Here is a 26,238-nt window from a genome sequence, read left to right on the forward strand (position 1 = left end):
CTTCCCTTAACAAATCTAGCATTAACAATTAGATTTTGCAATAACAAGGACACTTATGATTGTATGTCATCCTGAGAGAACAAAAGCAATTAATTTTGCAGCATAGCAGTTCCAGCAAAAAGCTTAGGATTATTTGGCTCTTGCATTGCCTAATCTATCTAAATATCCTATAAGCCTATATTCTTACAACAGCAAGGCCCCACAAACTGCAATTTGATAATGACCAGATAATCTGTTTTAGTAATATTGGTTGAGGGATAAATATTGACCAGGACACTGAGGAGAACTCCTCTGCTCTTCTTCGAAATAGTGCCATGAGATCTTTCACATCCGCTTGAAAGGGCAGGCGGGGCCTCGATTAATGTCTCAGCTCCCTCAGTACTGCATTGGAGTGTCAGCCTAGATTTTTGTGCTCAGAGTGGGGACTCCCTGCCCAAATCTATGCACCTCCATCATGTGAATGGAGAAAGAGTCAGACTGAACACTGTGAGCTCAAAGTAAAGTGTGACCGTAGACTTTTATTGCAGGTCTCCAGAGTGCCTCTCCAACCTGTGAAGCCTTCTTAAATACCTGTGCTTTTAAGGGATTATGGGGTCCCTTGGGACTCTGGGGAATGAGCCCTCTGGTGGCTGTACAGAGTAAATACAAGTCCACACATATAACAACATTCTCCGCCAAAGTCAATAGTGTAACTATTTACAATGTGAGTTGATCTGGGGCCCTTCTTGCCCTGGTTGATCGTCTCGGTGTGAAAGCTGGTGTTGTTGAATCATTTGTTGGGCCCTTCCTTGTTTGCTGTGCAGCTGGCCTTGCTGGGGTGCCTGGTGTGTTGGGTCCTGCAGGGCTGCTGTGGATGATGGGTTCTGCTTCATGGTCAACCATGGTGTTGGTTGCCACTAGTGTGTGTGTTGGGGGATCAAAAAAAGTAGGGTACAAGGTGGGCTGCTCAGGGTAGTCCGTGAATCTGAGTTTGATTTGGTCCAAGTGTTTCCAGTGAATGAGTCCATTTGAAAGTTTGACCCAAAACACCCTGCTCCCCTCTTTGGCCATGTCAGTGCTGAGAAGCCACTTGGGACTTGTCCATAATTTAATATAAATACAGGATCATTGACTTCAACCTTACATGACACATTTGCGCTATCATGGTATACACTTTGTTGAAGCTGCCTGCTCTCCACCTGTTCATGTAGATCAGGGTGAACTAACGAGTGCCTTGTTTTAAGTGCTCTTTTCATGAGCAGTTCAGCAGGAAGGATCCCAGTGAGTGAGTGGGGTCTTGTGCGGTAGCTAAGCAGGACTCAGGATAGGTGAGTCTGCAGTGAGCCTTCAATTACCCGCTTCAAGCCTTGCTTGATGGTTTGCACTGCTCTCTCTGCCTGACCAATGGACACTGGTTTTAACGGGGCAGATGTGACATGTTTGATCCTGTTACGGGTCATGAATTCTTGGAACTCAGCACTGATAAAACATGGCCCGTTGTCGCTCACCAGGACATCGGGTAAACCATGAGTGACAAACATGGCCTACAGGCTTTCAGTAGTGCAGTAGTGGCAGCGGACGTGCTATCTGACATTATCTCACATTCAATCCACTTGGAGTACAAACACAAGGAACGTTTTACCCAAGAACGGGCCTGCGACATATATCCTAGACCACAGCTTGGAGGGCCAAGACCATAAACTTAGCGGCGCCTCCTTGGGTACATTGCATACTGTGAGCATGTATTACCTCTGTGAACACAGGACTCTAAGTCCACATCGATATTGGGCCACCACACTTGGGATCTGGCTATTGCTTTTATTGTGTATATATGCCTATTTACTGTGCGATGTCTGTAACACTGTTATGCAACACTGAATAAACCCTTACACTGTACACACCTTACATACACCAGAGGTGTAGCTGCTGGAGACCGAAGGGTCGGAACAGGTGCAGGACATTCTGAAAAGGGAGGATGAACAGCCAGTTGTCGTGGTGCACATTGGTACCAACGATATAGGTAAAAAAAGAGACGAGACAAATTTAAGGAGCTAGGAACTAAATTAAAAAGTAGGACCTCAAAAGTAGTAATCTTGGGATTGCTACCAGTGCCACGTGCTAGTCAGAGTAGGAATCGCAGGATAGCTCAGGTGAATACGTGGCTTGAGCAGTGGTGCAGCAGGGAAGGATTCAAATTCCTGGGGCATTGGAACCGGTTCTGGGGGAGGTGGGACCAGTACAAACTGGATGGTCTGCACCTAGGCAGGAGCGGAACCAATGTCCTAGGGGGAGTGTTTGCTAGTGCTGTTGGGGAGGAGTTAAACTAATATGGCAGGGGGATGGGAACCAATGCAGGGAGACAGAGGGAAACAAAATGGAGACAGAAGCAAAAGACAGATTAAAAGTGGAGGGCAGAGAAACCCAAGGCAAAAAACAAAAAGGGCCACAGTACAGCAAAATTCTAAAGGGTCAAAGTGTAATAAAAATGAAAGCCTGAAAGCTCGATGCCTCAATGCGAGGAGAATTCGGAACCCAGGAGAGGGCTCTGAGCTAGTTAGAGTGGGTGAGAGCTCAGATGAACAGGACCCCAAGAAAGAATGCAAAAGGCAGGAGGCAACAGAGCAGAGTAGCACTGGGGTAAGTGTAAACCACAAGGTGATAGGAAGGGACAATATGTATGAATATAAAAGGGCTGCAGGAGGGGTCAAAACTAAAAATCATGGTTTAAAAACTAGTATTAACACATTCTACCTAAACGCACGCAGTATTTGAAATAAAGTAAATGAGCTGACGGCACAAATCATTACAAATGGGTATCATTTGGTGGCCATTACAGAAACGTGGTTGCAGGGTGACCAAGACTGGGAATTAAACATACAGGGGTATCTGATAATTCGGAAAGATAGACAAGAAGGGAAAGGAGGTGGGGTAGCTCTGTTAATAAAGGATGATATCAGGGCAGTTGTGAGAGACGATATTGGCTCTAATGAACAAAATGTTGAATCACTGTGGGTGGAGATTAGAGATAGTAAGGGGAAAATGTCACTGGTGGGCATAGTTTATAGGCCCCCAAATAATAACTTCACGGTGGGGCGGACAATAATCAAGGGAATAATGGAGGCATGTGAAAAAGGAACGGCAGTAATCATGGGGGATTTTAACGTACATATCGATTGGTCAAATCAAATCGCACGGGGTAGCCTTGAGGAGGAATTCATAGAATGCATACGGGATTGTTTCTTAGAACAGTATGTTACAGAACCTACAAGGGAGCAAGCTATCTTAGATCTATCTGGTCCTGTATAATGAGACAGGAATAATAAACGATCTCCTCGTAAAAGATCCTCTCGGAATGAGTGATCACAGTATGGTTGAATTTGTAATACAGATTGAGGGTGAGGAAGTAGTGTCTCAAACGAGCGTACTATGCTTAAACAAAGGGGACTACAGTGGGATGAGGGCAGAGTTGGCTAAAGTAGACTGGGAACACAGACTAAACGGTGGCACAATTGAGGAACAGTGGAGGACTTTTAAGGAGCTCTTTCATAATGCTCAACAAAAATATATTCCAGTGAAAAAGAACGGCGGTAAGAGAAGGGATAACCAGCCGTGGATAACCAAGGAAATAAAGGAGAGTATCAAATTAAAAACCAATGCGTATAAGGTGGCCAAGGTTAGTGGGAAACTGGAAGATTGGTCAAATTTTAAACGACAGCAAAAAATGAGTAAGAAAGCAATAAAGAAAGAAAAGATAGATTACAAAAGTAAACTTGCGCAAAACATAAAAACAGATAGTAAAAGCTTTTACCAATATATAAAACAGAAAAGAGTGACTAAAGTAAATGTTAGTCCCTTAGAAGATGAGAAGGGGGATTTAATAATGGGAAATGTGGAAATGGCTGAGACCTTAAACAATTATTTTGCTTTGGTCTTCACAGTGGAAGACACAAAAACCATGCCAAAAATTGCTGGTCACGGGAATGTGGGAAGGGAGGACCTTGAGACAATCACTATCACTAGGGAGGCAGTGCTGGACAGGCTATTGGGACTCAAAGTAGACAAGTCCCCTGGTCCTGATGAAATGCATCCCAGGGTATTAAAAGAGATGGCGGAAGTTATAGCAGATGCATTCGTTATAATCTACCAAAATTCTCTGGACTCTGGGGAGGTACCATCGGATTGGAAAGCAGCTAATGTAATGCCTCTGTTTAAAAAAGGGGGCAGACAAAAGGCAGGTAACTATAGGCTGGTTAGTTTAACATCTGTCGTGGGGAAAATGCTTGAAGCTATCATTAAGGAAGAAATAGCGGGACATCTAGATAGGAATAGTGCAATCAAGCAGGCGCAACATGGATTCATGAAGGGGAAATCATGTTTAACTAATTTACTGGAATTCTTTGAGGATATAACGAGAATGGTGGATAGAGGTGTACCGATGGATGTGGTGTATTTAGATTTCCAAAAGGCAGAAGATAAAGGTACGCGGAGTCAGAGGAAATGTATTAGCATGGATCGAGAATTGGCTGGCTAACAGAAAGCAGAGAGTTGGGATAAATGGGTCCTTTTCGGGTTGGAAATCGGTGGTTAGTGGTGTGCCACAGGGATCGGTGCTGGGACCACAACTGTTTACAATATACATAGATGACCTGGAAGAGGGGACAGAGTGTAGTGTAACAAAATTTGCAGATGACACAAAGATTAGTAGGAAAACAGGTTGTGTAGAGGACACAGAGAGGCTGCAAAGAGATTTAGATAGGTTAAGCGAATGGGCTAAGGTTTGGCAGATGGAATACAATGTCGGAAAATGTGAGGTCATCCACCTTGGGAAAAAAATACAGTAAAAGGGAATTTTATTTGAATGGGGAGAAATTACACCATGCTGCGGTGCAGAGGGACCTGGGGGTCCTTGTGCATGAATCCCAAAAAGTTAGTTTGCAGTTGCAGCAAGTAATCAGGAAGGTGAATGGAATGTTGGCCTTCATTACGAGAGGGATGGAGTACAAAAGCAGGGAGGTCCTGCTGCAACTGTACAGGGTATTGGTGGGGCTGCACCTGGAGTACTGCGTGCAGTTTTGGTCACCTTACTTAAGGAAGGATATACTAGCTTTGGAGGGGGTACAGAGACGATTCACTAGGCTGATTCCGGAGATGAGGGGGTTACCTTATGATGATAGATTGAGTAGACTGGGTCTTTACTCGTTGGAGTTCAGAAGGATGAGGGGTGATCTTAGAGAAACATTTAAAATAATGAAAGGGATAGACAAGATAGAGGCAGAGAGGTTGTTTCCATTGGTCGGGGAGAGTGGGAGACTAGAACCAGGGGGCACAGCCTCAAAATACGGGGGAGCCAATTTAAAACCGAGTTGAGAAGGAATTTCTTCTCCCAGAGGGTTGTGAATCTGTGGAATTCTCTGCCCAAGGAAGCAGTTGAGGCAAGCTCATTGAATGTATTCAAATCACAGAGAGATAGATTTTTAACCAGTAAGGGAATTAAGGGTTATGGGGAGCGGGCGGGTAAGTGGAGCTGAGCAGGCTCGAGGGGCTAGATGGCCTACTCCTGTTCCTAATTCTTATGTTCTTATGTTCTTATGTTCTTACCTGCACACTGCAGGTAACCCAGTATAAAAAGGAGCTCACAGCTTGTTGTCCTCACTCAGGAGCTGCAAATAAAGGAGTACAGGTCTACACAGTTTAAGCATCATACCCTGCCTCATGGAGTCATTACTTAAGGTGCCTACATACACTACAACTGGTGACGTGAATACGAGGTCACGGACCACAAGCTCAGCATGTCGAATTTCAGCATTTTTCAGTAATTTACCGATGGGGAAGATTGAGACGCTTTTGTTGAAAGATTGAAACATTCAAGGAGACTGGCTGCACCGTGCGACTTTGGCAACCACCTAAATGAAACACGAAGGGACTCTAAACCGACGAGAGCAGTGCACTGCTTTAATACTTCTAAGGGCAGAAACGCTGTCCTGAGTCCAGCAACCCTGAATCTGCCACATGGGGCGAACCGGCTTGCACGTGCTGGCGCTGTGGAGGAAACCATAGGGCCCACCAGTGCCACTACAAAGACTATGCATGCAAAGAGAAAAGGCACCTTCAAAGGATGTGCAGAAAAAGCTTTACTCACCGCGTCTCTGATGAGTTGGATGATCACCCGGGCTCCGACCCAGATGAAGGTGAAGTTGCTCAACCCCTGGAAGAAGAGTATGGAACTCATACCTGCTCCACTGAAAGTTCTCCTTGGGCGATAAAAGTAGACGTCGACACGGTCCCAGTTTCTATGGAGATCGACACAGGGGCAAGCCAGTCTGCGATGAGCCACGCGACCTTTATTGAACTTTGGAAGAATCCCGCCAATCAACCACAACGGCATCCTGTCCAGCGAAGCATCCGGAGGTTCTACTGTACAACTCGATGGCGCGGCGACGACACCACAGCACTACGGTGAAATCTCCAGGACCGAGGATCCAAACTCCACTTTCCGGGCCGAGGCAGGACTCCAAGAGGTGAACATCGACGAAAGAAATGGATTTCCAACATCCAGGATCGAACCTGTGGAAGAAAAGACCACTACAGCCGACCTGCAGCAGGGCCAGAAAATGGCTGCCGTACCACAAGCAGCAGAACCTAAAATCAAAATGGCCGCGGCCATACCATGAGGAGCATTGGAGGCGCATCACGTGACACCAAGCGGCCAATCAGATTTGAAGGCTCCCTTAAAGGAGATCGGTGACCAAAAAATGTAAAGGGGAAGCTTCAACTATTTGCATACATGGACTTTAAAGCTAAATTTGCAATTAAAGGGTGCAAGTATGAAAATGTATGCAATCGAACCATGAATTGTGATGCTGGTTTAACTAATGTGACTAATGAGATGAATGCAGGTGTCAGTAAGGTTAAGAACAAGTTTATTATGCTTAACAATAATGATCGAAAATGTGAAATGCCTCATGTAACCATGTCTGTTGAAACCAGGGCACCCAAAAGTGATGCAAATGCTAGAATGTATAATGTAGGCTCGACTATGTGTGATCAGAGCCAAAGTGTCATGTATACTTAGGACGCTACCAAAGGACATTGGATCCGACAGGGACCATGCTGATGCCAATGGAATCCCTCTGTGGGAGATCCCCAGGTCCAATGTGATGCCCCTTGCAAGACACACACACAGCCAGTGGGATCACACCACCACAGGGACAGTGGTCAATGGGCAGCCCAGCCACCACCAATGGAAACCTGTACCAGACCAGCCCTACAACCCCTGACCACCAGGGCCAACACCAGGAGCATGAGACCAATACCCTCCAGCTTCCCTGGCAAACCCTGGATGACCTGACCCTCATCCCAATTGGTGGACAAGGAACCCACCCAGCCTTGTGGCCCTGCTCACCACCCCACAACTATGGTGGACAAGGAGGCCACCCAGTCTTGTGGCCCTGCCCACAACTACCCACATCACCGTGTATACACACCACCCACTGCTGCCGTGGCTACCCCCCGCTGAAGGATCCCACAACAGTGACACCCACATGATCTGTGTGTGAGGGAGCGGAAACGTACGAGGCTTGCCTCAAGCACAGGGGTCACACCTGACAACCGCACAATCCTCACCACAACCTTCTACAGCCCACCACTGATCACCTCCCCTGGGCATGACAATAAGGATATGAAAAATGCTTGGGGGGGGAGTGTTATTGTGTATGCACGACTGTTTGCTGTGTGATGTCTGTAACACTGTTATGTAACATTGCATGTACCCTTACACTGTACACGCCTTACCTGTATACCAGAGGGTGCTGCTGCTAGAGACCTAAGGGTTACCTGCAGGTAACCCAGTATAAAAAGGAGCTCACAGCTTGTTGTCCTCACTCAAGAGCTGCAAATAAAGGACTACAGGTTTACACAGTTTAAGTATCATACCCTGCCTCGTGGAGTCATTACTAAAGGTGCCGACATACACTATGGCTTTCATCATTACGATGCCTGGGTGGGTACTGTGGAGGTCATTGATGAAGGTGTCTGTGCCCTTCCTGGGGACCACTACTCGATTGCCCCACAGAAGGCAGTCTGCCTGTATAGACATTTCATCTTTGCGCCGCTGGAATGGCTTTATTTCTTCCTGCATTTCCACTGGGACACTGGACCAGCTCCCGTGAAGCACACAGCTTTTGACTAGAGATAATAAAGGGTCCTGGCTTGCCCATGTTTTGATCTGCCGGGCAGTGACGGGTGATTGCTCACTCTCAAATGCTTCCATAGCCATGGCTAGATCTGCGGGCTGCACCATTTCCACCCATGTAATGGGGATGGTTGTGTCTCTATGACGGGGTCAGGTTCCCTTCTGACCAACTTGAGCGGTTTCGAATCGCTCCCACTCCCTTAGGTTCTGTACTCTGGATTTATTTGGGGGGGGTGACAAAAGTGCAAAGGACACTGGTTTGATGCAAAGAGCTTTGTTTTTATTACAGTCAAAGTAATACAGGCTTATTACTCTAGTAAGAAAATACACGGCCAAACTTACAATCACTCTAATAAAGAACAATACAAGGAAAGGTACAAGGTCAAACTTATAACCACTCTAATAAAGTACCATACACTGCACATTCAAAGGGGGTTGCAGTAAAATTATACCCCCCACCTCCCAAGACCGAATTCTAGATATTTAGACTTCAGGGCAGGCAGGGACTTATGCTTACCAATCCTTTTGATAGTTAATGGTAGATGGTGATGTTCTTCCTTCCTTCAGGATTTCAAGATTTCGAGGCTGGAGAAGTTAGTTCACCACTGTCAGGTTGGTTTCTATCCTTGTCTTGATGAGGTAGTAGCAACCACCTCTCTCCGCTCTCTCTCGTTCTCTCTCTCTCCTCTCTCTCCTCTCTCTCCTTGCTCTCCCTCCTCTCTCTCCTCTCTCTAACCTCTGTTGAAAACAGTGGCCAGTTATACAATTTCAGTGTTCTAATCTTGCCGCCCAATCTGTTCACAATCCTTTGTATAATTTTGGCGGGCTTGGTTCTTCTTTGTAATATTTTGTCGGGCTCGTTAAAGTTGATATGTCTTAGAAACATAGAAACATAGAAAATAGGTGCAGGAGGAGGCCATTCGGCCCTTCGAGCCTGCACCGCCATTCAATGAGTTCATGGCTGAACATGCAAATTCAGTACCCCATTCCTGCTTTCTCGCCATACCCTTTGATCCCCGAGTAGTAAGGACTTCATCTAACTCCCTTTTGAATATATTTAGTGAATTGGTCTCAACAACTTTCTGTGGTAGAGAATTCCACAGGTTCACCACTCTCTGGGTGTAGAAGTGTCTCCTCATCTCGGTCCTAAATGGCTTACCCCTTATCCTGAGACTGTGACCCCTGGTTCTGGACTTCCCCAACATTGGGAACATTCTTCCTGCATCTAACATGTCTAAACCCGTCAGAATTTTAAACGTTTCTTTGAGATCCCCTCTCATTCTTCTGAACTCCAGTGAATACAAGCCCAGTTGATCCAGTCTTTCTTGATATGTCAGTTCCCGCCATCCTGGGAATCAGTCTGGTGAACCTTCGCTGCACTCCCTCAATAGCAAGAATGTCCTTCCTCAAGTTAGGAGACCAAAACTGTACACAATACTCCAAGTGTGGCCTCACCAAGGCCCTGTACAACTGTAGTAACACCTCCCTGCCCCTGTACTCAAATCCCCTCGCTATGAAGGCCAACATGCCATTTGCTTTCTTAACTGCCTGCTGTATCTGCATGTCAACCTTCAATGACTGAGGTACCATGACACCCAGGTCTCGTTGCACCTCCCCTTTTCCTAATCTGTCACCATTCAGATAATAGTCTGTCTCTCTGTTTTTACCACCAAAATGGATAACCTCACATTTATCCACATTATACTTCATCTGCCATGCATTTGCCCACTCACCTAACCTATCCAAGTCACTCTGCAGCCTCATAGCATCCTCCTCGCACCTCACACTGCCACCCAACTTAGTGTCATCTGCAAATTTGGAGATACTACAGTTAATCCCCTCGTCTAAATCATTAATGTACAGTGTAAACAGCTGGGGCCCCAGCACAGAACCTTGTGGTACCCCACTAGTCACTGCCTGCCATTCTGAAAAGTACCCATTTACTCCTACTCTTTGCTTCCTGCTACCAACCAGTTCTCAATCCATGTCAGCACACTACCCCCAATCCCATGTGCTTTAACTTTGCACATTAATCTCTTGTGTGGGACCTTGTCAAAAGCCTTCTGAAAGTCCAAATACACCACATCAACTGGTTCTCCCTTGTCCACTCTACTGGAGACATCCTCAAAAAATTCCAGAAGATTTGTCAAGCATGATTTCCCTTTCACAAATCCATGCTGACTCGGATCTATCATGTCACCTCTTTCCAAATGCACTGCGATGACATCCTTAATAATTGATTCCATCATTTTACCCACTACCGATGTCAGGCTGACCGGTCTATAATTTACTGTTTTCTCTCTCCCTCCTTTTTTAAAAAGTGGGGTTACATTGGCTACCCTCCATCCATCGGAACTGATCCAGAGTCTATGGAATGTTGGAAAATGACTGTCAATGCATCCGCTATTTCCAAGGCCACCTCCTTGAATACTCTGGGATGCAGACCATCAGGCCCTGGGGATTTATCGGCCTTCAATCCCATCAATTTCCCCAACACAATTTCCCGACTAATAAGGATTTCCCTCAGTTCCTCCTTCTTACTCGACCCTCTGACCACTTTTATATCCGGAAGTACTTGTTCAATTGGTCTGCCATTTCTTTGTTCCCCATTATGACTTCCCCTGATTCTGACTGCAGGGGACCTACGTTTGTCTTTACTAACCTTTTTCTCTTTACATATCTATAGAAGCTTTTGCAGTCCGTTTTAATGTTCCCTGCAAGCTTCCTCTCGTACTCTATTTTCCCTGCCCGAATTAAACCCTTTGTCTTCCTCTGCTGAGTTCTAAATTTCTCCCAGTCCCCGGGTTCGTTGCTATTTCTGGCCAATTTGTATGCCACTTCCTTGGCTTTAATACTATCCCTGATTTCCCTTGATAGCCACGGTTGAGCCACCTTCCCTTTTTTATTTTTACGTCAGACAGGGATGTACAATTGTTGTAGTTCATCCATGTGGTCTCTAAATGTCTGCAATTGCCCATCCACTGTCAACCCCTTAAGTATCATTCGCCAATCTATCCTAGCCAATTCATGCCTCATACCTTCAAAGTTACTCTTCTTTAAGTTCTGGACCATGGTCTCTGAATTAACTGTTTCATTCTCCATCCTAATGTAGACTTCCACCATATTATGGACACTCTTCCCCAAGGGACCTCGCACAACGAGATTGCTAATTAATCCTCTCTCCTTACACAACACCCAGTCTAAGGTGGCCTCCCCCCCAGTTGGTTCCTCGACATATTGGTCTAGAAAACCATCCCTTATGCACTGCAGGAAATCCTCCTCCACCGTATTGCTTTCAGTTTGGTTTGTCCAATCTATATGCATATTAAAGTCACCCATGATAACTGTTGCACCTTTATTGCATGCACCCCTAATTTCCTGTTTGATGCCCTCCCCAACATCACTACTACTGTTTGGAGGTCTGTACACAACTCCCACTAATGTTTTTTGCCCTTTGGTGTTCTGCAGCTCTACCCATATAGATTCCACATCATCCAAGCTAATGTCCTTCCTAACTATTGCATTAATCTCCTCTTTAACCAGCAATGCTACCCCACCTCCTTTTCCTTTTATTCTATCCTTCCTGAATGATGAATACCCTTGGATGTTGAGTTCCCAGCCCTGATCACCCTGGAGCCACGTCTCTGTAATCCCAATTACATCATATGTGTTAACATCCATTTGCACAGTTAATTCATCCACCTTATTACGGATACTCCTTGCATTAAGACACAAAGCCTTCAGGCTTGTTTTTTTACACTCTTTGTCCTTTTAGAATTATGATGTAGTGTGGTCCTTTTTGTTTCTTGCCTTTGTTTACTCGGCATTCCACTATTGCTTTTTACCTTTCAACAACTGTTTCTGATTCCATATTACTTTGCCCTGTCTTGCTGCATAGGTTCCCATCCTCCTGCCATATTAGTTTAAACACTTGGGTGGGTTGATGTTCGAAAACTGTTTCCTGATGGAAATATTGGTTAGGTAATTGCAATGTCCTTTTGTGCTTAGTCTTTCGTATACAGGCTGGATTGGGCCTCTTTTGATGTATATGCTGAAATGTTTTCTCCAGACCCATGTTGATGGGGAGCCATCTCTGGGTGATACTGTGATGGTAATGTCTCTTGTGGAAGAAGATTTCCAAATACTCATTCTTCTAGACAGGTTAACTCAGTCCTCACACCCAGACAGTTCCAATAATCAAGTGGGCTTCTTTTGTTCCCTCGGTCCGCCCACAGGCTTGAATTTGTCTTGTTCAGAATTCGATTAAAGTTCGTGGTTTCTTCCATGAGCACTTCAGAGTTCCAAACTTTTCGTTAGATAGTCCCAAATTAAATTTCCTTTCGAATGAGCCCAAACACAGGAGGGGTTCTGGTGAATTTTGCTCTCTGCAGTCCCCCCTGTTGACACTCTACACTCTTTGAGTGTCAAACAAGGTAAGCAAAATTCATGCTCCCGAGAGTCAACCTTCCCTGCATTTATATTGGCTAAACATTACCCTGCATCCCCCGTTGAAATGCAATGCAATTTTCAGGCAAATACAGTCATTACAATTCGGTTATAGCATAGAGTGGGTATGATGCTCCTCTTTTACTCGGTTTTCACAGTAAAGTGACGGTATACAGTCATACACAACTTTAAGTAAAGTAAAATAAAAACACATAGTAACACATTCTCAAATCGCATAAAGGTCCACAGTCAAACACGTTTTAAATTCAGTAAAATAAAGGTACACAGTCAAAATATTTAAGTAACACTCTTACAACACTCACGATGTTGCGGGTAAAATTTTACAGCAGGTAAAATCAAACACAAATTAAACATGGTAGTATGGTGTCACCCCTCTCTGTGCGATTCCCAAGTTCGGCCAAGGCGCGTATAACACCCTTTGGTGCCTGACCTGACGGCCTCTGCGTTTCACTCGGCAAGTGAGACACCATAGGTAAAGTATAATCGCGAGTTGACAAATAACTAAAGTGTGGGAAGCGATTCGGAACCAGACTGGGACTTCTATATTTCTGAAAAGGTCCCACCAAGGCGGAATGGTAATCTCGAGAATCTTAGAAATAGAAACATAGAAAATAGATGCAGGAGTAGGCCATTCGGCCCTTCGAGCCTGCACCGCCATTCAATGAGTTCATGGCTGAACATGCAACTTCAGTACCCCATTCCTGCTTTCTCGCCATACCCCTTGATCCCCCTAGTAGTAAGGACTACATCTAACTCCTTTTTGAATATATTTAGTGAATTGGCCTCAACAATTTTCTGTGGTAGAGAATTCCACAGGTTCACCACTCTGGCTGAAGAAGTTTCTCTTCATTTCGGTCCTAAATGGCTTACCCCTTATCCTTCGAGCCCTGATTCTGGACTTCCCCAACATTAATAAGACCATAAGAACAGAAGAATATAAGAATTAGGAACAGGAGTAGGCCATCCAGCCCCTCGAGCCTGCTCCACCACCCAACAAGATCATGGCTGATCTGGCCGTGGACTCAGCTCCACTTACCCGCCCGCTGCCCATAACCCTTAATTCCCTTATTGGTTACAAATCTATCTATCTGTGATTTGAACATATTCAATGAGCTAGCCTCAACTGCTTCCTTGGGCAGAGAATTCCACAGATTCACAACCCTCTGGGAGAAGAAATTCCTTCTCAACTCAGTTTTAAATTGGCTGTGCCCCCTAGTTCTAGTCTCCCTGACCAGTAGAAACAACCTCTCTGCCTCTATCTTGTCTATCCCTTTCATTATTTTAAATGTTTCTGTAAGATCACCCCTCATCCTTCTGATCTCCCGATCTCAATGGTTTTCTGTTCTGAAGTGTAGAAGTCTTTTTGTGAGATAATTACGGCTTTTAGCAGAGTGGTAAGTTGTTCGGGTAGAGGGGGAATTGCATAGCCAAAATGTACAACATCACCCTGCAGGTTTGTAATGTTTTCTTTCACAGTGAGGTGGACAGTGGAGGGTTCAGGAATGGGGGAAATCTGTTCCTGGGCCACTTGAACTGTGCCTCAGGTTTGAAGCATAAACTGCTGTCACTTACTGGACATCAGAAGTGTCCATGTTGGTAGTGGGGCGCACTGGTGGTGACACAATATGTCCCAGCCCCTATGTATGCTACCTGTGGAGGGATATGGTGTTGTGCTGTTACTTCCATGGTGCAGTTAAACCCACACTGTGACTTTGAATGGGCACTTAAGTATTGGGGACACAGTATTATGTGTGCACCCCGGCTCCAGCATCTGGAAAGGTCAGTACCCGTTACAGCGTGCTCCCACTTTATGACGTAGAGTGGGATCGCTGCAAAATGAATGTGTGCACCTCCCTGAATAACTCCAATGTTTTCCACCCGGTATACCGGTGCGGGTCAGGCTGTCCCACCCATGACCGGCATCCTTAATACTCTTCCCATAATGATGTGGTTAGATTTCCCACAGTCTATTGGGACAGGGTAAGCTTCAGAGGCTAGGCGGAGCTGGCACGGGCTTAGTGAATTGCTGTACGGGTGGAGGATTGTGAGGTGCTTGTTCCTGATCCAAGAGGGGACTGCACCTTGATTTAAATCCTCCAGGTTGTTGCGGCCCTCGCCCAACAATCATGCCCCATACAATACGCACACCTCGTTTTGTGCAGCCTGGTCAGAAGTGTTTCTATCCTCCCGTATGAGTGCAATCACTGTCTGCATGTTTTTCCAGCTCAGCCACTATTTCTTTTAAAAGGTCAGTCATAGCCTGGTCCTCGTGTAGTTCTGATCCTATTGTGGTATTCTACTGTTTCAGGATTTTAATCAATTGGGTTTTTAATCTGTTTATCTGTGTTTGCAGCTCTATGTCATCTTGGCTATTATTATAGAGGATGCTGTATTGTAGGTAGTGAAAACGTCATTTATGATTTCCCTTCGAGATCTCCCTGAGCCCGTGGTGTCCCTAGTGTTTAGGGTGTATAAGTCTGCTTTGTCTACATTTCCAAAGTCTAACTCATAAAATTTCTTGAACATGTCTCTAAGTAGGGCCTGGTATAGCCGCTCTGTTTCCTTCAGATAACATGCAGGCAGGTGTACCTCGGTAAGGCTTAATATTACTGAAGCTACTGCATAATGTACCCCCTGGTATAACACTTTTTCGGTCGGTACTAATACTAATCCGTTCCCAGGTCCCTTGGTGGTGGAAGGACATCTTTCTATTACTATGCTTATTGGCGGGGTTGTGGGTAGGGGTTTCTTAATGTGTGCTCTTAGTTCGGTGGCGTTAATTGGGACTGCGCACCCATGTAGGCTAGAATCCCACCCCATCCCTTGCCCTTCATCTTGCCATTGCCTGGCAAAGGCGATCGATATGCCTGCGGAGCAAATACTCTCTGATCCCCACATGCAAACATAAATTCTTTGTTCGGATTCCCACCATTTGTCCCAACACACTTTTAGTCCTCCCCGTGTCCCCGTGATGGTGCGATACGTATCATTACCGAATCTTTCCCAGTCCGATTCCTGGTCCCATGTGTCCTTGCTGAGTTTTCTGAGCCACCATCATCTTCCCAGGGGAATGTTCCCTTTGCAAGTCAAAAACACACTGCTTTCCCTCTGTAACACTGACTTGGGCAGTGATGATCCACATCCGGGGGCATGGAACTGAGGCCTTCCCGTCGTTAAAACCTTTCTGGCTGGAGTAGTGGGTAGAATTAGATCTCAGCCACCCTGGCCATCTTCCCTCGTGGGCGTAAGCGGCGAGTTCTTCCATGAATCGGGGGCGGTTACTGTTGTATATCTGTAAAGCATGCACTCCCATGTTCCGCCACCAGGGAGCTCATCCCCTGAAGTCCCAAGGGATCCCAGCATCCCTTGGGAGCACTGTATATAAGCCAGCCCATAAGGCCTGTTCCTCACTCTGGAGTGTCTTATTAAAGACTGAGGTCACTGTTATTTAACCTCCCTGTGAGCAGCCTCATCTGTGTTAGGAACACAATAATTGGCGACGAAAATACGAATCCAATGCAAAGATGCAGCAAACTGTGGGCATCCTGCAGAAGTTCTCGGAGGGAGAGGACTGGGAAGCCTATGTTGAATGGCTAGACCAGTACTTTGTAGCCAACGAGCTGGACGGAGAAGGAAGCGCTGCAAAAAGGAGAGCGGTCCTCCTCACAGTCTGCGGTGCACCGACCTACAGCCTCATGAAGAATCTTCTGGCTCTGGTGAAACCCACAGATAAGTCGTATGAGGAGCTGTGTACACAGGTTCTGGAGCATCTTAACCCGAGGGAGAGCGTGCTGATGGCGAGGTATCGGTTCTACACGTGCCAGCGATCTGAAGGTCAGGAAGTGGCGAGCTACGTCGTCGAGCTAAGGCGACTTGCAGGACAATGTGAGTTTGATGCCTAACTGGAGCAAATGCTCAGAGATTTTCTGTACTGGGCATTGGCCACGAGACCATCCTACGAAAACTTTTGACTGTAGAGACACCGACCCTCAGTAAGGCCATTGTGATAGCATAGGCGTTTATGTCCACCAGTGATAACACCAAACAAACCTCTCAGCACACAAGTGCTAGCAATGTTCATAAATTAACTGGAACTGTGTTTACGAACAGAAATGTACAGGGCAGAACCCACGAGTCTGTAACTGCCAGCAGACCTGAGGTGATCCAGATGACTCAGAGTCCGCAACAAAGGATGAATGCAAGGCAATTCACACCTTGTTGGCATTGTGGAGGCTTCCATTCAGCCTATTCATGTTGCTTCAAAGGATATGTTTGCAAGAGCTGTGGAACAATGGGGCACCTCCAACGAGCTTGTAAATGAGCTGCAAGCTCTGCAAAACCTGCTAACCACCACGTGGCAGAGGAAGATCAGTCCAGGGTGGATCATAGCAATTCCGAGCCTCAGAGAGAGGAGGCAGATGCTGAAGTACACGGGGTGCACGCATTTTTGACGAAATGTCCACCTATAATGCTAAACATAAAATTGAATGGCTTACCCGTAGCCATGGAACTGGATACTGGCGCTAGCCAATCCATCATGAGTAAAAAGATGTTTGAGAGACTGTGATGCAACAAGGCATTCAGACTAGCCCTTAACCCCATCCACACAAAACTGAGAACGTACACCAAAGAGCTTATCACTGTCCTGGGCAGTGCCATGGTCAAGGTCACCTACGAGGGCACGGTGCATGAACTGCCACTCTGGATTGTCCCGGGCGATGGCCAGACTGCTTGGAAGGAGCTGGATGGGCAAAATCCGCTGGAACTGGGATAACATCCGAGCGCTATCACATGTCGATGAGGCCTCATGTACCCAGGTTCTTAACAAATTTCCTTCCCTTTTTGAGCCAGGCATTGAAACTTTTCCGGGGCGAAGGTGCGGATCCACTTAGTCCCAGAGGGACGACCCATTCATGACAAAGCGCAAGCGGTACCTCACATGATGAGGGGGAGAGTGGAAGTCGAGCTGGACAGGTTGCAATGCGAGGGCATCATCGTCTCAGTGGAATTCAGCGAATGGGCCAGCCCGATTGTTACAGTACTCAAAAGTGATAGCACAGTCAGGATTTGCGGCGATTATAAAGTAACTATTAATCGGTTCTCACTGCAAGACCAATACCCGCTACCTAAGGCAGACAACCTATTTGCGACGCTGGCAGGAGGCAAGACGTTCACCAAGCTCGACCTGACTTCGGCCTACATGACGCAGGAGCTGGAGGAATCTTCGAAGGGCCTCACCTGCATTAACACTGTACATTAATGATTTAGACGAGGGGATTAAATGTAGTATCGCCAAATTTGCAGATGACACTAAGTTGGGTGGCAGTGTGAGCTGCGAGGTGGATGCTATGAGGCTGCAGAGCGACTTGGATAGATTAGGTGAGTGGGCAAATGCATGGCAGATGAAGTATAATGTGGATAAATGTGAGGTTATCCACTTTGGTGGTAAAAACAGAGAGACAGACTATTATCTGAATGGTGACAGATTAGGAAAAGGGGAGGTGCAAAGAGACCTGGGTGTCATGGTACATCAGTCATTGAAGGTTGGCATGCAGGTACAGCAGGCGGTTAAGAAAGCAAATGGCATGTTGGCCTTCATAGCAAGGGGATTTGTGTACAGGGGCAGGGAGGTGTTGCTACAGTTGTACAGGGACTTGGTGAGGCCACACCTGGAGTATTGTGTACAGTTTTGGTCTCCTAACCTGAGGAAGGACATTCTTGCTATTGAGGGAGTGCAGCGATGGTTCACCAGACTGATTCCCGGGATGGTGGGACTGACCTATCAAGAAAGGCTGGATCAATTGGGCTTGTAATCACTGGAGTTCAGAAGAATGAGAGGGGACCTCATAGAAACGTTTAAAATTCTGATGGGGTTAGACAGGTTAGATGCAGAACGAATGTTCCCAATGTTGGGGAAGTCCAGAACCAGGGGACACAGTCTAAGGATAAGGGGTAAGCCATTTAGGACCGAGATGAGGAGGAACTTCTTCACCCAGAGAGTGGTGAACCTGTGGAATTCTCTACCACAGAAAGTTGTTGAGGCCAATTCACTAAATATATTCAAAAAGGAGTTCGATGAAGTCCTTACTACTAGGGGGATCAAGGGGTATGGCGAGAAAGCAGGAATGGGGTACTGAAGTTGCATGTTCAGCCATGAACTCATTGAATGGCGGTGCAGGTTCAAAGGACCGAATGGCCTACTCCTGCACCTATTTTCTATGTTTCTATGTTTCTATGTAACACGCACAAGGGACTGTTCATCTACAACAGATACCCGTTTGGAATTCGCTCGGCTGCAGCAATCTTCCAGAGAAACATGGCGCGCCTACTCAAGTCGGTACCACACACGGTGGCCTTTCAGGACGACATATTAGTCACGGGTTGGGACACCGCCGAGCACCTACAAAACCTGGAGGAGGTCCTCCAGCGACTGGATTGCGAGTGGCTGCGGCTGAAGAGGTCGAAATGTGTCTTCATGCATCACAGAAGTGGAGTTTTTGGGGAGGAAGATCGCGGCGGACGGCATTCGGCCCACAGGCGCCAAGACAGAGTCTATCAAGAACGCGCTCAGGCCACAGAACGTCATGGAGCTGCGGTCATTCCTGGGACTCCTCAACTATTTTGGTAACTTCCTACTAAGGTTAAGCACCTTTTAGAGCTTCCAGGAACTGGTCTGAGGCCGAGAGGGCCTACAGCATGATTGAGAAAGAGGCATTAGCGTGTGTGTTCGGGGTAAAGAAAATGCATCAGTACCTGTTTGGCCTCAAATTTGAGCTGGAAACCAATCACAAGCCCCTCACATCCCTGTTCGCTGAAAACAAGGGGATAAATACTAATGCCTCAGCCCGCATACAAAGGTGGGCACTCGCGCCATCAGCATAACTATACCATCCGCCACAGGCCAGGCACCGAGAACTGTGTGGATTCTCACAGTCGGCTACCATTGCCCACCACGGGGATGGAAATGGCGCAGCCTGCAAACTTGTTGATGGTGGCACAGTCCGCAGACTTGTTGAAGGTCACGGAAGCATTTGAGAATGATAAATCACCTGTCACGGCCCGTCAGATTAGGACTTGAACTAGCCAAGATCCTCTGCTGTCCCTAGTAAAAAACTGTGTACTGCATGGGAGCTGGGCCAGCATGCCTGTTGAAATGCAAGAGCTAATCAAGCCGTTCCAGCGGCGAAAGGACGAGCTGTCCATTCAGGCAGACTGCCTGTTGTAGGGTAATCGCGTAGTGCTACCAAAAAAGGGCAGGGAGACGTTCATCTCGGATCTCCACAGCACACACCCGGATATAGTAATGATGAAAGCGATAGCCAGATCCCACGTGTGGTGGCCCTGTATCGACTCTGACTTAGAGTCCTGTGTACGGCAATGCAGCGTATGTGCTCAGTTTGAGCAACACGCCCAAAGAGGCACCACTAAGTTTGTGGTCCTGGCCCTCCAGACCATGGTCGAGGATCCATGTCGACTATGCGGGCCCATTTCTAGGTAAAATGTTCCTGGTGGTGGTGGATGCTTTTTCAAAATGGATTGAATGTGAAATAATGTTGGGAAGCACCACCACCACCACCATTGAAAGCCTGAGGGCCATGTTTGCCACCCACTGCCTGCCTGACATACTGGTCAGTGACAACGGGCCATGTTTCACCAGTGCCGAATTTAAAGATTTCATGATCCGCAATGGGATCAAACATGTCACCTCGGCCCCGTTTAAACCAGCCTCCAATGGGCAGGCAGAGCGGGCAGTACAAACCATCAGACAGAGCCTTAAATGAGTCACAGAAGGCTCACTCCAAACCCGCCTGTCCCGAGTACTGCTCAGCTACTGCACGACACCCCACTCGCTCATAGGGCTGAGCTACTCATGAAAAGGACACTTAAAACCAGACTCTCGCTGGTTCACCCCAACCTGCATGATCAGGTAGAGAGCAGGCGGCAGCAACAAAATGTAAACGATGGTTGTATCACGGGAAATTGATCTGAATGATCCTGTGTATGTGCTAAACGATGGACATGGTCCCAAGTGGATCACGGGCACGGTGATAGCTAAAGAAGGGAAGAGGGTGTTTATCGTCAAACTAGACAATGGACAAATTTGCAGAAAGCACCTGGACCAAATGACGCTGCGGTTCACAGACTGCCCTGAACAACCCACAGCAGACACCACCTTTTTCGAGCCCACAACACACACCCAAAGGATCAACGACACCACGCTGGACCAGGAAATCGAACCCATCACCCCCAATAGCCCAGCAAGGCCAGGCTCACCTCGCAGCCCTGCAGGGCCAACAACACGCCAGCCCAGAGAGGGCACAGCCAACACACCAGAACAGATATTTGTACCGAGGCAGTCCACAGGGAAAGAAAAACTCCCGACCGCCTCCCCTTGTAACTAGTTTTCACTTTGACTTTGCTGTGTATCTGTAAAGCATGCACTCCCATGTTCCGCCACCAGGGAGCTCATCCCCTGAAGTCCCAAGGGATCCCAGCATCCCTTGGGAGCACTGTATATAAGCCGGCCCCTAAGGCCTGTTCCTCACTCTGGAGTGTCTTATTAAAGACTGAGGTCACTGTTACTTTGACCTCACTGTGTGCAGCCTCATCTGTGTTAGGAACACAAAAGTTACGATCGGTACTCTCCCTCCTGAACATCCGTAAATGAGGGATTCTTCCACGTCTTCTCGGTCGCTGCTGCTCATCCTTATCAGGGCGAGCAGGAACAGGATCCTTCTCATGCTGACCTCTTTGCTGTAGGGGCACATGAAACAGATTGTCTCGCCCTGAGAAAGCTCTCTGGCTTGACAAAGATGACTGAGTTCCAAGTTGGGCTCATAGTCTTTAATTGACTGTCTGTCTTATTCAGTTCCTTGAGGACTGATTGCTTTAAACTTTATCTCACAGTCGTTCTGCTTGTTATCTTACCGGTGCTTCCTTAATAGCCATACCGGTAGATTCTTCTTACTCCCGGGTGTTACCCGGCCTGTGCTTCTTTTAATAGCTGCACAGGTAGATTGATTTTCTTACCCCAGTTAACTAATACATATATACTTATCATTACACATAATCTTACACTACTCTAACTTATTCACTAAACATACTTAAATTCATATTGCTAAACATCCTTAAATTCACATCACTATATATGTACATCTGCCACCCGTCTCCTGGTGGCCAGGTTAATTCCTGCCTTCTCTTTTTCTTCTTCTCCCGCTGGGTGTCCAGCGAGGTAGGTGATAGATCGGTCTGCAATGTCTAACCCTAAGTACCCTGACCGGATGTGGGTTTGAGTCCCACACTATTGGGGGAACGTCCCCTACGGTGCGGCAACACACCACTCCTTTGTGGGTGGCTGCCTGGTTCGTTTCTTCCCCTGGGGGTTGTTCTGTCTGGTCGAGGGCTATGAGCTGGGGACTCCCACTTGGTGGCTGTTCCACCGCTATCTCTTCTGGGGGTCCCTTTTGGCCGAGGCTACCGGCTGGGTGTCCCTGCTCGTGGGCTGGTCTCTGATCTTGGGTGCCCTTTTGTGGTGGTCCCTCTCCCGGGGCTGAACCATTTAAATTGGAGCGCTGGTGACCACGGTATCTTTGGCCGTGGTGTGCGGGGAGTCCTTCTTAAGGCTCCGGCTGCTGGGGGTGCGTCCGAGTCCCAAATGATTCGGGGGACAGCTCCTCCAGTAACACAGTCCACCGTCCCTCTAGGTACAGTCTGTGGGTCTGCCACGTCCCCTGTGGGATTTCCATAGCCGGGGGCCATTGGCTGGGTGTCCCTGTCTTTAGTACGGTTTACAGTTTTTGGCTGTCCCTTGCGTTTGGCTGCTGCCCCTGGGTCGAAAAGTTTGCACTGATTTATGTGGAACCACTTTGTTCGGCGGGGCAATTTTATGGCATAGACCGTGGGGCTTGCCTTGTCAACAATGTGGTACGGTCCCATGGACAGTGCCTCAAAGACCCCTACTCTAGCGTAGTTTCTCACCATAACCTGGTCCCCTATCTACCACTCGTGGTGTTTGCGGGGCTCTAGCAGCAGTTGGTTGCTCCGATGCTGTTTGCCCATGTTGTTAGCAGCCTGCCAGTGAATCTGTTTAAGGTGTTCAAACAGATTCCTGAAAAAGCTGTCCCGGTTTGCTTCCCTAAGCTGACCTTCCGTGAGTCCCGGGGCTAATACATGAGCGGGGGTTCACATGGCTCTGCCGGTCATGAGCTCGTTCGGGGAGTACCCCGTGCTCTTTGACTGGCTGGCCCGGATCTCCATGAGGACTAGTGGTAGACCTCTACCCACCCCTTGGGTGAATCCCCAGTCTCTTTGCTCAGCCTTTCTTTGATAGTGCGGTTTAAACGCTCCACAGGCTCGGATGACTGCGGGTTGTGGGTGACATTCCATTTTCCTCTGATGCCAAGTACTTAAGGGTCTCCTGCATCACCTGCCCGGTGAAGTGACTCCCCTAGTCGGACTCCACATATTGTGGTAGTCCCCATCGGGAGAACACTTCTCTGACCAGGATCCTAGCTGTTCCCAGGGCAGTGGCTGTTCGGCATGAGAAGGCTTCCACCAATTTGGTGAATACAACCACTAATATTCGGCAGTACTTGTAACCTCCCTGGGCAGTGGGTAGGGGCCCGATGTAATCGATCTGGATCGACTGCCAGGGTCCCTCTACCCTCCTGATATGTCCCATAGACACCTTTCTTTTCTGAGGGTCGGGATTGTTGGCCGCGCACACCAGACAGCTAGCACAGAACTCACGGATGTCCTCCCTAAGTCCTGGCCACCACCCTGCCTGTTCCACTCGTTGCCAAGTGGTCTCAGGTTCAGGGTGTCCTGCTCCTGGACCCTTGTGGGCCAGCTGGAGGAATTATCTCCGGTGTTGTTGCAGTACTACCCATTGCTTCCCCCCGGAACAGCATGCCTTCTTTAATGGCAATTGCTGTGGTGCTGTACGGGCTGTCTACCCTTTCCCCTTTTGAGGATGGTGTCTTGGGTCTGAACCGTTTTTAGGTCGGGGGCAAAGCTATCCCTGCCTTCCCTCCAGACCCTATCCTGCCCCTGACTGCTGCAATAGGTCCTGGATGTATGGATCCCAGAGCTTGCCCGTGCGGGCCCCTTGCTTGGCTAACATGTCAGCCTGCTGGTTTCCCTCGCTACGGGGTTCTGTATTTGAATGTGCCTTCACCTTATGTATGAAGGTATTCCCTTCCTCCCCTACGGCTTTCATGATCTTTTCCAGTCGGCGCTTAATTGCCAGGGGTCTCCCGTCTGCGGATGTGTATCCACGACGGGACCAAATAGCCAGGTACTCCGTACACGAATTGCATGTGAACATACTGTCTGAGCAAATCGTGTATGGGATAGGGAATTCTTCGGGGTGTGTGACTACATACACCACCGCAGATAGTTCAACGTGCTGGGCGCTCATAGTACTGGGGAGTTTAATCGCCAGGGCAATGCCTGCCTCGGGGTCATAAACTCCGCAGTCTGTGAGTCGTTCACCCGCAGATACCGTGCTTGAACTGCCCACATAGATCTCTCGGGTGTAACCCAGCCCGAAAACCTATGTCAATTTCCCATACCCCTTCTATGGAACACTGGTGGGCTGTCCCTGGATAAATCATGTTGGCTGCGAGTCTTGGCTCGCAGAGACCCTTTACCCTTAGCCCATTTGGGAGAGGAGCAGGGTCCAGCGAGCAATGCGGGCACTGCTCACTGTCCCGTCCTTGATTCTCCCGTCCAGGAGCATTTGGGTGGGCATATGCTGGGTAAGGAGTGTGATAGGGGACCCTCCTGTGAAGATCAGTGATCTTTTCACAGTCCAGTGAGTGGCTAGGAGGTGCCGCTCACAGTTGGAGTATCCCTTCTGTAAATCCTTACTCTACAGTGTGAAACTACACGAGACACATTCTGGAGACAAGGTCACAGAGTGCCTCCCACAAGTTCACCCCTTGTGGTCAAGGTGTGCATCTAGGTTGAGTGTATACAGTAATACAGTGGTGTTACATTGCGGTTACATACATGACATCACCTCCGCCGCCCCGCCCCCCCCAAAGTCTTATTGGGATCATAGGTTTAGTCTTTCAGGTGGTCTATGCTCCCTCGTGGAGCACCGTAGTTGGGGCTCTGGTTGTTGGGCACTGATGTGAGTGTCTGTCACCTGTGGTGATTCCGGCCTGTCCGGGCTGACCGCAGAGACTGTGCATTCTTCTGATTGCTCTTGTTGCTCGTTCACTGGCGGTGTTGTGAGCTCCATCTCATGGTCTTCTTCAGGTTCCTCCGTGTCGATGCTGAACCTTTTTTTTACTTGGTCCAGATGCTTATGGCAAATCTGACCATTGTTGAGTTTTACCACGATGACCCTATTCCCCTCTTTGTCAATTACAGTACCCTCAAGCCAATTGGGCCCCATGGCGTGATTGAGGACGAATACAGGATCATTTATTTCTATACATTTCCCCCTCGAATTACGGTCATGGTACTCGTTTTGTGACTTGCGTTTGCCCTCAACTATGTCAGTCAGGACTGGGTGAATGAGGGACAACCGAATTTTGAGTGTCCGTTTCATTAGTAGCTCTGCGGGCGGGACCCCCGTGAGCGAGTGCGGTCGGGATCTATAGGCCAGCAGGAGACACGATAGGCGGCATTGTAGGGAGGGTCCTTGAATCCTGAGCATATCTTGCTTAATGATTTGGATCGCACGTTCCGCCTGGACATTGGAGGCCGGCTTGAACGGTGCAGTCCTGATGTGGTTGATGCCATTGCCCGACATGAACTCTCGGAATTCGTAGCTTGTGAAACATGGGCCATTATCACTAACCAGGATGTCCGGCAAGCCACAGGTTGCAAAGATCGCACATAGGGTTTCCACGATGGTGGATGACATGCATGAATTCAGAATGATGCACTCGATCCATAGCGAGTACGCATCAACAATAATGAGGAACATCTTTCCCATGAACGGGCCCGTGTAGTCAAACGTGAATGTGTGACCATGGCCTGGTGGGCCAGGGCCATGGGCTGAGCGGGGCCTCCCTGGTGGCATTACCCAGCTGGGCACACGTTGTGCACCTGCGAACACAGTGTTCCAGGTCTGAATCAATTCCAGGCCACCAAACGTGTGACCGGGCAATGGCCTTCATCAGCACAATACCTGGGTGCTCGCTGTGGAGTTCCCTGATGAATGCCCCCCTGCCCTTCTGGGGCATAATTACCCGGCTGCCCCATAGTAGGCAGTCGGCTTGGATGGAGAGCTCATCCATCCATTTGTGGAACGGTCTAACCTCTTCAGGGCATGCTCTGTGTGCGGGCGCCCAATCCCCAGTCAGGACACATTTCTGAATCAGGGATAGGAAGGGATCTCTGTTTGTCCAGATTTTGATCTGGCGGGCTCTGATGGGGGAGCCTGCGCTGTCAAAGGCATCAACAGCCATGACCATCTCAGCACTTTGCTCCGCTGCCCCCTCAGTGGTGGGCAGTGGAAGCCTGCTGAGCACGTCAGTGCAATTTTCAGTGCCGGGCCGGTGCCGGATGGAGTAGTCATAAGCGGCCAGCGTGAGAGCCGATCGCTGTATGCGAGCTGATGCATTGGCATTGATAGCCTTGCTGTC

This window comes from Pristiophorus japonicus, chromosome 12 (assembly GCF_044704955.1).
Source record: "Pristiophorus japonicus isolate sPriJap1 chromosome 12, sPriJap1.hap1, whole genome shotgun sequence".
NCBI classification, from domain to species: domain Eukaryota; kingdom Metazoa; phylum Chordata; class Chondrichthyes; family Pristiophoridae; genus Pristiophorus; species Pristiophorus japonicus.